General features: G+C 39.9%; 1 pseudogene; it reads left to right on the top strand.

Annotated features, from left to right (window-relative positions):
* Positions 1-960: 960 nt before the first annotated feature.
* On the top strand, positions 961-14,511 carry LOC116253208 (glutamate receptor 2.7-like; annotated as a pseudogene).
* Positions 14,512-14,732: the final 221 nt, after the last annotated feature.

The following is a 14,732-nucleotide window of genomic DNA, read 5'->3' on the forward strand; positions in this document are numbered from 1 at the left end:
GAAGGTACTCAAAGGAGAGATTCAGTTGCAGTCAATTGCTTCGGAAGATCAAGTCATTATCATAAAAACTGAAGAGGCTTTGAACCTTTCTTTGTTGTGCTTAAAAAGACTAAAACTAAATAATAATAATAATAAAAAAATTAGAATGTGGTGGATTCTTCCACCACCGACTTGTCCTCCCTATAAATAAGAGTGCTGACCATTGTGTAAAGCATCAAAAAATCTAGTAAGTTGAGTGATGTTGTGTGCTCACTTCGTCAATTGTTGTGAGCATTGAGTGAAAGTTTTCAAGTGTGTGCTCAAGTGCAATGACGTTGGATACTTGGGTGATAGCTCAGTACATGAGTTTGTTGAGGTGAGTTCTTTTACCTCACTTTTGTAAGTTTCATCTTGACAAATAATGCAAGTATATTGTTTAAACGTATTTAGTGCATTTACGTCATCGTTTGTAGAGATCACTTTGTGAACTTTATTGGTTTGTGCTTTTATTAAGTAAGTTTTGTCAAGTCTATTATTAAGAATTATTTTGGACGTCGAGACTTTGCTGGTTTTTCTTCGCATAAATTATTCGGGTTTGAATCTAAGTTATAATTAGGGCCCACATTTTTTCCTACAAACAATAAGAAGTAGCCGAATGGCTTGGGAAGAAAGGCAAAGTCAAACAATCGGGAAAACCTACATGGCCCCGATGCAAAGGTGTCACGTGGCGAAATGTTTGACTATGCAATCAAATGACATGTTGAGGTATGCTTTTGCTTGAGACCTTGACAAATAGATGCTCGATTATGGTTGTTCATGAAGACCACATAGGTGAGGCCACTGGTAGTCCAAAGAAGGAACGACCACTGTGTGGATGAACTCCACACTAAAGTTGAAAAGTTGAGAAAAATGATACTCGAGGGTCAAGCCATGAAGGCATGAGGGGTCAGTGCCTTCCTTGATACTCCATTAGAGGAGGTGATGTCTTTCACGCTGACTGGAAAACCATCTGGTGCTTTGATGGTTGACGACATGAACAAATTGATAAAGATGGTTATTCTCGAGGATGATCTACGATTCTGCAGTACGTCACGAATAAAAGAGCCTCTGATCTCGGATGTTTGACAATCATGTGGCGGTTATGATCTAACAATGTTGACAACAACTCATAATATGAACCTCATTGAACAATGCATCATGCATGGAGGGACAGGAAGCGGATCAAATAAAAGTTTTAAAGGCATCCAATAGATGATCAATTGTGCTTAATTCATCGTATTAATAGGGGGGTGCATTTATCTTGTCGACTACGTAATGGCGTACCAATCGAGACAAGCTTTTTGAACTTCTAAGGAGGGTCGTTACGTCCTAAACCTTCAAGGTCTCCTGGTGAGAAAGTTTTCCCATCTGTTGCCCTCTATTATTGGAGGATAGAGATTTAGACTTATAAAAAATTGATCTAGCTACTACTGCAGAATATAATGCCCATATGGTGTGACGACCCCTTAGTCCAAAGACATTTGAGAGCTGGTTTCTCCATCTCTAGGGTTCCCCGTGATGAACTTATACTTCCGTTTGCATGTGAAGTCATCCAAGAATTTGGACTTGGTTATGCAAGTTTTAACTCCTGGAACACCTTGCACTGACTCAATCACAGATGGGCTCAAGCCCCTTGATAGCATTCCCTTGTCGTTGGTGATTATCAGCACGCCTCTTGACCATCATTTATATCTATGCCACATGTGAAGAGAATCGAGAGCCTCATTATGAAAAGATTCTATGAAGGCAGATGCAGATGCACCACAAAAGCCCTGGACTAGTTTGTGATTAACTAGAAAAGTTCTATATATCAGGTGCAGGGTGCGGGTGCAGAGGTTGCATTTTCCGTTCAAATTTTGGAAAACAACCACAGTCCCCTAGCTGTAAGCTTAATTTCTGTAGCAATTTTCATTGCATCACAGGCAGTCTACTTGTTCTAAATTGTGTTGAAAAAAAAAAAAATCAATTTCATTTGAAGTGGCTTTGTTTTAGATATAAATCACAAAGTTCAAATGTAAAGTTTATGGATTGGGAAGACCGTTTCTTATTTTGCTAAGAAAAACAAGCGTCAGACTTAGTTGTTAGGAAGTGGAAAAGTGAGATTTAATCGGCGTGCAATTATATAAACCAAAAATATGTACGTGAAAACAGAAATGCCGGAAAATCCAATCAGCTAAACAAACATGAAAAATAGTAAAAGGTCAGACAAGAGATATCGAATATTTAAATTACATATCTCACATCATAATGTCGTATCATTTTGAGAAAAAAAAACGCTTTGAGAAAAAATAAAGATAAAACAGTGATTTCCAGATCCATCGAAATGATCCAAGATATGGTCAAGGTACTAAGCTCTGATCAAAGAACCATAGTCCTTAATTAGAGATGTCAATGAATTGGATTTGAATTGGGTATACTCTTAACTATATCTGTTTTTTCTATCTTTAGATATTTGAATTGCATTTTAAATTTTAATATGAATAAAGAGAAGTCGTATCCGAATCCAAAATCTTATTTTACATGCAATCCAAATCTAAATTTTAAATGAAAATCGGCTGATTTTCACAACATAAGACTATCAGATGTACGATATTTTCCGGTCTGAACCGTATAGTTATGTATATCCAAATCTGATCTGAATATGATCGGATGTTATGTTTAAATTCAAATCCTATCTGATTTCTTAATCGAATATTAAAATTTTCTCCATATGTGTTTTTTTTTTAAACGGTTCAGTCAGATATCTGATCTTATTCACAATCAGATATATTGACATCCCTAAGTTTAAATGATGATTGATCGCTGCTAAATCACAGACCATGGCTTTAATGCTTTGATTTGAAATGACATAAATTAGCAAAAGTTTACTTATTTTTTATCTTCTTGTCTAATAAAGAACAACCATAAACTGATGCCAATTTTTAAAAGAAACATGAGCTTATTATTGTTCACAGCTAATCTTCCAAATGATGCCTTCAAATCTTACCCTCAATATCTAGGATGTAAAAATGAAAACAAGTACTAAAACTTGGTTTATATTTCATTTCATAATTAAAATACAAAACCTTAAGGAATCACGATCACTCCACGCCCACCCCTCCCCACTCCCCAAAAACTAAAAAAAAAACTAAAAAGAAAATAAAAATCTAGAGTATTGCAAATTATGTAGTGAGAGATTTCTAATTTTCACAATAAACAAATTGGGTTCACAAACAAGCTCTCACCTCGTCCATGTCTAAGCTTTGGTGAGACATTAGAAAATTAACGTCCCTCGATCGAGCTCACCATTGGAAACAGAGACAGTAAATGGAAAATCAGGCGATTCACCCGACTCAGTTGAATCAGTTGTGGATCGGGAAAAATTAATTAAAATTAAATGTTTAATAACTAAATAAGTAATGTAACAAAAAATCAATAGGGTCTCATGTTTATTAATGGACTGCTGAACATTAATCGGGTCAGGGATAGCATTACCTGTTTTTTTTGCTACCTTTTAATTACTTTTGTAAGTTTTATAATTTCATGTTACCTTATTTATTGATTAATTTTTAATAATTTTTTCCCGTTCCATAACTGATTCAGCTCAGTCGGTGAATCGCCCGGTTTTCTATTTACTGTTATCTGTCCCCAAAGAACCATGTCCGTCGGTGAATTTAAAATCTAGTACTTAAAAAACAATGTAACAAAACAATGAGACTACTGATATTTATTAATGTAACAACTATATTTATTAATAATAACCGTATATTTATTAATGTAACAACAACAAACTAACCTTACCATCGGGCTATTTTACTGTTTCAGACTCTGACATGATTGAGTATAAACTTCTCATGTTATCAATGCAAAACAACTATTAAGCAAAAACAAGCATTGAATTCAAGATTACCATTTATCACCAAGTTTTAAGTGAGTCCGAAAGAGCTGTGGTCCAGTCAAATGAGTTGACTCAATGAGTCGAACGACTAATTTGGTCGGTCTTTCCAAATTTTGAGTGAAAAGAAAGTCTCCCTACTGACCCACGGAAGGTCGGGTCCAGCCAAATAAGCAAGGTCATCAAAGTTGACTCGGTGAATTTTTAAATATTATTCTACCGAAAACATTCATGAATCTGCTTTGATTCACTAGTTATTAAATATTCGTTTAAATACGAGAAACATGACTTTTCAACCCCTTGTCCAAACCATGGTCAAGCATTCCAACCATTTCCGATGTAATATTGTTAGCCTAACTTTGCCTTTTTTTTTGTCTATTGGGTTTAAAGCGTTTTAAACACTAAGGTTTTTCTCGAGTATAATATAACGACCTTGAAAAAAATAAAAAAATATGGTAAATTTTAAAAATTTTAAAAAATTTAAAATGAAAAAATAAAATAAGTAAAAAACTAATAACACAAACATCAAAAGATCAACAAATAAAAAATAAAAAATAAAAAAAATCTATTTAACATTACAAAAATTTAAAGAAATGAAAAAAACTGAAAAAACAAAAAAAAAGTAAAACTTAACTTTTTTTGAAAAAAAATTGTTTTTTTTAGTTTTAAACGGCCAATTAATTTATTATTTTTTCATATTAAAAAAAAAAACAAGTTTTGTGTGACTATGTTAAGTTGGTATCAAGTGGTGTGAGCTTGAATTGCACGTTTAGCACAGTAGTCAGTCGTGCCCCAAAAAAAAAAGTAAACGATGGAGAACCCTTCACATATTTTTCATAGTTAAATGAACACTCGTATTTAAAACAGACCAAATATTTTAAAATACCAAATGAAAATAAAGAAATATTAAACAGCAAGTGTGGGCAACTAACCAGACGTACAAATAATGAATCTTTTACAAACGCAAACTTGTTTTTAATATTCTATGAAAATTTGAGCATGTATCTGTCAGAGTTTCAAAATGAAAGTCGCGTACCTTCACTCGGAGCAATACGCGCTTTTCGTCGTTTGAACTTACACCGGCTCATTCTTAGTCTTCCATGAGCTTGACTAGCAAAACAGGAAACGTCGCATCGGTAATTAAAACATTCGCCGTTGCCACGTTCTTAAATTGTTCTTCTCCACAGGAAACAGAGATCTACAGGGTTATTTTAGAAAAATGGTGTGAGTCTGTCCAGTTTCTGGAAGTACTGGAGATGAGCTCTTCAAAATACATGACACTCCTTTTTCCTCCTTTTCTCCTCCTGTTGGCGCTCCAGAATTGCCCGCTCTCTCATGCTGCAAACAAGTCTGCAGTGCCTGTAAACGTCGGCTTGATCCTCGACTTTGAGTCTCAAGTAGGGAAGATCAGCAACATTTGCATCGCCCTCGCTCTGGAAGATTTCTATGCCACACACAACCACAAGAAAAGGTTGGTTCTTCACGCACGCGACTGCAAGAGAGATGATTCTGTTCAGGCTGCTTCAGCTAGTAAGTTAACTTCTATAGTAGCTAGCTCTGTCGGATCCAGCCTCAAAAGAGGACCCGACCCGGCCCGTCACTTAAGTGACGGGCGGGTGAAGGAGAAGGCACCCGATGGTGCCCCTCCCTCTCACGACGCCTCACATGTCTCTCTCTCTTGTTATTTCTTTTGGGGAAAAAGAGAAGGGACCTTGTGGCTGCTCATAGAGGAGAATGAGAGGAGAAACGCAAGGAGGAGAAGAAGGAGAAATCGCAGCAAGGTGCGTGGGTCGATTGGCACGCCAAGAAGAAAGAGGAAAGACAAAGAAGAAAGAGAAAATGAAGGGAGTCTTCATTGGGTGATTTCTTTCTTGAATCTTTGGGGCTCTTTCTTTCATTCGTATAAGAGATTGTTATTGCTCTCTTGAGTTCACTGTTTTTCTTAAAACAGTAGGGATATTGTTGCTCGTGTATTTGGCTCCCTTTCTTGATATATAGAAAGTCTCTCTTGCCCGTGGTTTTTTACCCCATTATTGGAGGTTTTTCCACGTAAATTGGTGTCTCCTTTTTCTTGCATCTCTAGCATATATTTTGATATATATTGCTGCAACATTGGTGTTGGAATCTCGATCTTATGCACGCTGCCCTGTAATTCCGTTTTTCAGCAGTTTGTGGTGGTTTGCCCTATTTTATTGTTGTTGAAGCATTCTTGTTGGGGGACACGACTATAACAAAGTGGTATCAGAGACAGGTTAGCACCAGGTTAGCACCAAGTTAGCGCCAGGTTAGCGCCAGCGTGGTTGTGAGCATTCTTATTAAAGGATGGAGTCGACCCCTACTAGAATGGTCTCTTTAAATGGAAACAATTGGACTATATGGAAAGCAAAAATGGAAGATTTGCTGTATTGTAAAGACATGTATGCACCAATTGAGAACCAAAAGCCAGCGAATATGACAGATGAAAAATGGAAGTTATTGGACAGGAAAACCATTGGCACCATCAGACAATGGTTAGATGACTGTGTTTTTTATTTGGTATCCGCAGAGACGAGCGCGAAGTCGTTATGGCAGAAGTTGCATGATCTTTACGAGAGGAAAACAGCTGGGAACAAGGCTTTCTTGATTAGGCAATTGGTAAATCTGAAACTTAGAGAGGGAAAACCAGTGTCAGAGCATTTGAATGAAGTACAAAGCATAATCAATCAGTTGTCAGCCATGAAAATGATATTAGATGATGAGTTACAGGCACTCTTGTTGCTCAGTTCTCTTCCCAACAGTTGGGAGACTTTAGTTGTTTCTTTGAGCAACTCCGCTCCAGATGGTGTGCTTACGATGAAGCATGTAACCAGCAGCATTCTAAATGAAGAAACAAGGAGAAAGTCTCTTGGTACTGGTAGCTCGCAAGTGCTAGTGATGGGAGACAGGGGCAGACAGAAGAACCGTAACAAATGGCAAGACAGATCAAAATCCAGGTCCAAATCAAGACCAAAGATGACAGGTAAATGCTTTCACTGTGGTATTCCAGGGCACAAGAAGATTGATTGCAGAAAATGAAAAGAAGAAAAAGAGCAGAAAAAGAAGATTCAAGAGAATGTGAAGCCAAAAGAGTACACTGCAGTTGCTTCAGATGATGAGATAGTGTTATTTTTATCTGAAGAAAATGATTGTCTTACAGTTCAGAATGGTGATTCTACATGGATTTTAGATACAGGGGCATTATATCATGTCACACCATGTAGAGAGTTATTCTTATCCTATAGAGCAGGTGATTTTGGAGTAGTTCACATGGGCAACAGTGACACTTCGAAGATTGTTGGGATAGGAGATGTTTGCATTCAGACGAGCACAGGATGCAAGTTGACTTTGAGAGATGTGAGACATGTTCCAGACTTGAGAATGAATTTGATTTCTGCAGGAAGACTAAGTGAAGATGGATATTGTACTTCGTTTAGTCAGACAGGTTGGAAACTTACCAAGGGGGCACTAGTGTTGGCTAGAGGTGACAGATTTGGCTCTTTGTATGGGATGAAGTCTCGAATCAGTAGTGTGGATGTCCATGCAGTTACTGATGGTACTTCGTCAGATTTGTGGCATAAGAGGTTAGGTCACATGAGTCAAAGAGGAATCGACTTGCTTACCAAGAAGAATTTGTTACCAAAGGCAGATGGTGCACAGATATCTCCATGTGATCATTGTTTGGTTGGTAAGTTGCATCGAGTTTCCTTTCAGAAAAAGCGCTCTTCAAAAACTAAACATGTTTTAGATTTAGTTTATTCAGATGTATGTGGACCTATAAATGTGACATCTAAAGGTGGAGCATCCTATTTTGTTACATTTATTGATGATGCATCTAGGAAGGTGTGGGCCTTTACAATGAAAAGCAAAAGTGAAGTAAGTAGCATCTTCATGACTTTTCATGCAGCGGTTGAGCGCGAGACTGGTAAGAAGATGAAGAGACTGCGTACAGACAATGGTGGTGAGTATATAGCATCTTCTTTACGAGATTATTGTTTAAAGCATGGTATTAGACATGAAAAGACAGTTCCTTATACTCCACAGCATAATGGAGTTGCAGAAAGGATGAATAGAACAATAATCGAGAGAGTTAGAAGTTTGTTATCTAGCTCTAAGTTGTCTAAGTATTTTTGGGCAGAGGCAATGCGTACTGCAGTTTATTTAATAAACAGGTCTCCTTCAGTGCCTCTAGATGGAGACATTCCACATAGAGTTTGGTCAGATGAAGAGGTTAAGTATGATCACCTCAGAGTTTTTGGTTGCAAAGCTTTTATGCATGTACCTAAAGAACATAGGACCAAACTAGATGATAAAGCTATTCCTCTGATATTTCTTGGTTATGCAGATGATGAATTTGGTTACAGGTTATGGGATCCAAAGAATGACAAAATCTACAGGAGTCGTGATGTTGTCTTCAGAGAGGATCAGACTATTGAAGATGTCATGGGAGACACGAAGTCAGATATGAATGCTAGTGGTGTTCATGAGCCAACTTATGTAGAACCTGAAGAACTATCATCTGAGCATGGTGAGACTAATGAAGATGTAGAGGAAGAAGAAAGAGAGACAGATGAGCAGTATACAGATGGCAGCCCTATAGAGACTCAAACTGATTATGAGCATGAGTTGGAGGGGGAGCTTCCTTCGCATTCAGAGCCAATTGAGGAGCAATTGGGTAGAGGTAAAAGAACACGTATACCATCTACTAGATATTCTACTGATGAATATATTATGTTTACAGATAGTGGAGAGCCAGAATGCTATGCAGAGGTGCTAGATGATGTGCATAAAGATGAATGGATTAAAGCTATGAAGGATGAGATGAATTCTTTATACAAGAATCACACTTTTGATTTGGTAGAGCTACCAAAAGGTAAGAAAGTGTTGCAGAACAAGTGGGTCTACAAGCTTAAAAATGAAGGTCAAGGCAAGTTGAGATACAAAGCTCGGTTAGTGGTGAAAGGTTTCAAGCAGGAAAGAGGTATTGATTTTGATGAAATTTTTTCTCATGTTGTTAAAATGCCATCTATCAGGGTAATACTTGGTTTGGTGGCTTGTCTAGACTTGGAGTTGGAGCAGTTAGATGTAAAAACTGCTTTTCTTCATGGAGATCTAGAGGAAGAAATCTACATGACACAACCAGAAGGTTTTGTGGTTGCCAGGAAGAAACACATGGTTTGTAAGTTGAAGAAAAGCTTGTATGGACTTAAACAAGCACCTAGACAGTGGTACAAGAAATTTGATGCATTTATGATAAATCAAAAGTATCGCAGGTCAGCTGTAGATCATTGTGTCTACATCAGAGAGTTCTCATCAGGTAGCTTCATTATCTTATTGTTATATGTAGATGACATGCTTATTGTTGGACAGGATTGTCAATTGATTAGCCAATTGAAGATCGATATGAGCAAGTTCTTTGATATGAAAGACTTGGGGCCATCACAACAATTGTTAGGCATGAGGATTGCTCGTGATAGGAAGACCAAGAGGTTGTGGTTATCACAAGAGAAATACATTGAGAAGGTGCTTAGCAAGTTCAACATGAAAGATGCCAAAACTGTAAGTACACATTTAGCAGCACATTTTAAATTGGGAAATGAACAATGTCCTTTTTCAGCAGATGAGAAAGAAAGAATGGAGAATGTTCCATATGCCTCCGCAGTAGGGAGTCTCATGTATGCTATGGTTTGCACACGCCCAGACTTGGCTTATGCAGTTGGTGTAGTTAGCAGGTTCTTGTCAAATCCAGGCAAGGAGCATTGGGCAGCAGTGAAGTGGATCCTAAGGTATCTGAAAAGTACTTGTACTTACTGTTTATGTTTTGGTGAATCTAATCCAGAGATACAAGGATTTGTTGATGCAGACATGGCAGGTGACTTGAACTCTAGGAAGTCTCTTTCTGGTTATGTTTTTACTTTTGCAGGGGGAGCTGTATCATGGCAGTCCAGGTTGCAAAAGTGTGTTGCTCTTTCCACTACAGAGGCAGAATATATTGCAGCAACTGAAGCTTGTAAAGAGTTGTTGTGGATGAAGAGTTTTCTTCATGACATAGGCCTTAGTCAGAAGACCTATGTGTTGCATTGTGATAGTCAAAGCGCTATACATTTGGCGAAGAATTCAGCGTTCCACTCAAGGACCAAGCACATTGATGTTAGATATCATTGGATTCGTGATGTGCTTGAGCAGAAATTGATTCAGTTAGAGAAGATACAGAGAGAGAAGAATCCTGCAGATATGATGACGAAGTCTCTACCTAGAGAGAAGCATGACATGTGTAGAGACTTAGTTGGGATGACTGCCTTTAAGGCAGTGTATTAATTTTTTGTTCATTTTGCAGGTATGATCCCTCTCTTGAGGCTGGAGGGGGAGTTTGTTGGGTCGGGTCCAGCCTCAAAAGAGGACCCGACCCGGCCCGTCACTTAAGTGAAGGGCGGGTGAAGGAGAAGGCACCCGATGGTGCCCCTCCCTCTCACGACGCCTCACATGTCTCTCTCTCTTGTTATTTCTTTTGGGGAAAAAGAGAAGGGACCTTGTGGCTGCTCATAGAGGAGAATGAGAGGAGAAAGGCAAGGAGGAGAAGAAGGAGAAATCGCAGCAAGGTGCGTGGGTCGATTGGCACGCCAAGAAGAAAGAGGAAAGACAAAGAAGAAAGAGAAAATGAAGGGAGTCTTCATTGGGTGATTTCTTTCTTGAATCTTTGGGGCTCTTTCTTTCATTCGTATAAGAGATTGTTATTGCTCTCTTGAGTTCACTGTTTTTCTTAAAACAGTAGGGATATTGTTGCTCGTGTATTTGACTCACTTTCTTGATATATAGAAAGTCTCTCTTGCCCGTGGTTTTTTACCCCATTATTGGGGGTTTTTCCACGTAAATTGGTGTCTCCTTTTTCTTGCATCTCTAGCATATATTTTGATATATATTGCTGCAACATTGGTGTCCCTGTAATTCCGTTTTTCAGCAGTTTGTGGTGGTTTGCCCTATTTTATTGTTGTTGAAGCATTTTTGTTGGGGGACACGACTATAACAAGCTCCTCACTGCTGCTGCTACTGAGTTTTTTGGGCATTTAAGAAGTTTGACAGTTCTCAATTCTTTTAAACTAGATTATATACATTTAATCTTGGAAAGAAATAATGATCCAAGGGTGAATTCATATATACAAAAAGCCTACTTTGAATCATCCATGGATAAGTTTTATAGAGATTCCTAAGTTCACCCGGGTGAACAATAAGCAACTGGCAAAAATATGAATAATATGATTGCAGAAGAAGCTATGAAAAATATGATTCTATCGAGATGTCGTTTCTTGTTGTTAAAAGGAAAAAGGGAAAACAATAGAGTAAAAGGTAGCCTATTCTAAATGAAATTTAAGAACCGTCAAAAGGGTCAAAACGCCTAAATATGGCCGAACGGGCAGAGGGATATTGGGATTTGGGTTTTTTCCTCTCCCATCGCCTTCTGCTCGTTGCGGACTACTATTGGTAGCCGAATGTAAGAGTTGCGGAGAGGATGAAGTTTTTCCTTTAAGAATAACATCCTTCAACTTTACACACACAGACACACTATATATCAGCAGAATTTGGAAAACGTTAAACTTAGATATGTAGGCATGATGTGAACTGCCTCCTGATGCCCTTTCCTCTGGATCTTAGCCATTGATCTGCTGAAGAACTTGGAGGTGGAAGCATTCTCGGACCACAAACGTCGCAATCTGCTGAGTTCGTGGCAAATTTAGGAAGCAGGACTCGAGTGCCCATTATTTCCTTCACCGCAACCAGCCCCTCACTCTCGTCGAGAAACACACCTTTCTTTATCCGGACTGCACAAACAGATGCCGCGCAAATTGAGGCCCTAGTTGCAGTCATTAAAGCTTGTCAATGGCGTCAAGTCGTGCCAGTGTACGAAGACTCGGCCTTCGGCGCCGGGTTGATTCCATTCTTAACAGATGCCCTTCAGCAGATCGGTGTTGCAGTACCCCACAGAACACTGGTCCCACCTTCGCCCACAAATGGAGACGTCATTGCTAGAAAGCTGGATGAACTTGACGGAATGGAGACGAGGGTCTTCGTGGTGCACATAACTCATATGCTTGGGGCTCAATTCTTTCGGAAAGTGCAAGAAAAAGGAATGATGAGTGAAGGGTATGTGTGGATCATCACCAATTCAGTAGGTGACATGTTCGAATTCATGAATGTCTCAGATATAGCACATATGAGAGGTGTTGTTGGAGTAAAGACACACATACCGCAATCCAAATCTTTGAAAGAATTCACAGAAAAATGGAGGCATAGATTCCGGTCAGACAATCCCGGGACCGAACTCCCAAGTGACCTCAACAAGTACGCCATATGGGCCCATGACACTGTATTTGCATTAGCTTCCGCTGTAGAGCGAGTCGCCGGAGCAGGGAGTTCCAAGTTCTTTCCAATCAGAGACCGGAATTCGACGAATTATTTCCAAACGTTGGGGACTTCTCCTTCTGGGAAAGAACTGTTGGATGCAGTTCGGGGGACCAAGTTCAGAGGACTAGGCGGTGAATTCCAACTCAACAATGGGCAACTGCAGTCTGGAGCTTTCAAGATAATCAATGTGGTGGAGCGTGGTGCCAAGGTGATCGGATTCTGGATACCAGGTTTCGGGCTATCGAAGAATTTCAAAGTGAAAAACGAACAACAAAATAGGAGCAGTTTAGATGCGAACAGTGTCCTCACTGGATCAGTAACTTGGCCTGGTGGATCAAGAGAAGTTCCTAGAGGTTGGGCAATTCCCAAGGGGAAGACGCTGAAAATTAGAGTGCCAGTACCACGGTCTTACAAGGAGTTTGTAGATGTACAGAATAATGGAACTGCGGTGAAGGGATTATGCATAGATGTGTTCAAGGCAGTTGTCGCTTCCTTGAACTACACGATTCCATATGTTCTTTCACCTTTTAATGAGTCTAGTGGCAAGATGGCGGGTTCCTACGATGAACTTGTATACCAGGTCTACCTTCAGGTCAGTACTATAATTTTTATCAGTGTCCTTTCTCTCTCTCTCTCTCTCTCATATATATATATATATATATATATATATATATACAAAAAATTGTGAAATGTCATTCATACTGTGAGTTACCATGGTTGGTGAAGCAGAAGTATGACGCAGTAGTGGGTGACACAACAATCATCTTCAACAGGTCCAAGTACGTGGACTTCACTTTGCCCTACTTGGAGTCGGGGGTGTCCATGATTGTACCAGTCCAGCCCCGTGACGACAACGCGTGGGTATTCTTGAAGCCCATGACCCGGCCATTGTGGCTGACCACCGGCGCCTTCTTCGTCCTCACTGGGATCGTGGTGTGGATTCTAGAGCGGGGTAATAGTGGGTCTGAGTTCCAGGGGCCGCCCTCTGAGCAAACCGGCAAAGTCTTCTATTTTATCTTCTCTACCTTGGTCTTCGCACAGAGTAAGCTTTGTGTTTCCACCTCTCCTTGAGCCAAGCTTATAACCACCAGTTTCTGAAAATGAAGTTTCTCTGACCATCTGCAGAGGAGAAACTCGTCAGCAATCTGTCTCGCGTGGTGGTGATCGTCTGGGTGTTCGTGGTTTTGATTCTGACGTCGAGTTACACCGCCAGCTTGACCTCCATGCTCACAGCGCAGCAGCTTCAGCCGTCTGTCACCGACCCCCAAACGCTAATAAGAAATAAGAACAGGATAGGGTGCCGAAATGGGTCGTTCGTGGTTCATCTGTTGAACCGTTGGAACGTGGATCCGGCAAAGATCAAGAAGTTCGAGCGCATGGAGACGGTCGCAGATGCATTAACGAAAGGTGATAAGCATCCCGAAGGAATCGCTGCTTTCTTTGATGAAATTCCATACATTAAAATCTTCATGCAAAAGCACTGTCGCAAATACACCATGGCCGGTCCTGTTTACAAGAATGCTGGCTTCGGATTTGTAACTCTCTCTCCCTCTCTCGCTTTGGGTTTTCAGTGCTTTTCGAAGGGTTTATACTGGCTAACTAAGTGTTAAATGTCTTTTCAGGTATTCCCAAAAGGATCGCCCTTGGTTTCTGACATTTCTCGCGCAATTTTGAACGTGACAGAGGGAGAACAAATGGCAAAGATAGAGAAAGAGTGGGGTATGAGCAACAAAACTGAATGCGCGAATGTAGAAACAGAGAAGATCTCAAGTAGCCTGTCCCTTTCTAGCTTCTGGGGTCTCTTTCTCATAACCGGAACTGCTTCACTTGGGGCTCTCATCATCGGCACCATTTCAATCTTACATCAATATAACAAGAGGGAGTTAGGAACCTCCCCATCTCTTGACTCAGAGTTCAAAAGCCTATGGCGGAAACTGCTGGACTTTATCAGATACTTCGATGAGAAGGATCTCACCTCCCTTGCCTTTAAGAACAGAGTGACGACAGTGGACGGAAACCAGACTGATGCCGCTACTAATGAGTACCAATTCCAGGGGCAGAGCCCGATGAGTATGGATGTACCATCTGTGCTTTACGAAGATGCCAACTTCACGGACCAGGACGATCCCTCAGTCCATGACCATTTGCAGACTCGCGAAGATGCCAACGGCAACAACTCGAACTCGTTATCAGTATTACAGTAGTGCTTAATATAGATTGTAAAAGCGAAGGCAGTAAAGGACCGTGAACTTTGTTGCCAAGACCCATTGCCGCCTATATAGATTTTGATGGAAGCTCACGAAGAAGCTTGAGTATTCGCTCTCAGTCATTGGTCGGTTCGAGTCTCCCCTTGTAAATACAATAAAAATATATATATTACAGAAGCTGGTGGAATATCCATGTACTGCGTCCCCTACCTCTACTT

This window comes from Nymphaea colorata, chromosome 4 (genome assembly GCF_008831285.2).
Source record: "Nymphaea colorata isolate Beijing-Zhang1983 chromosome 4, ASM883128v2, whole genome shotgun sequence".
Lineage (NCBI taxonomy): Eukaryota > Viridiplantae > Streptophyta > Magnoliopsida > Nymphaeales > Nymphaeaceae > Nymphaea > Nymphaea colorata.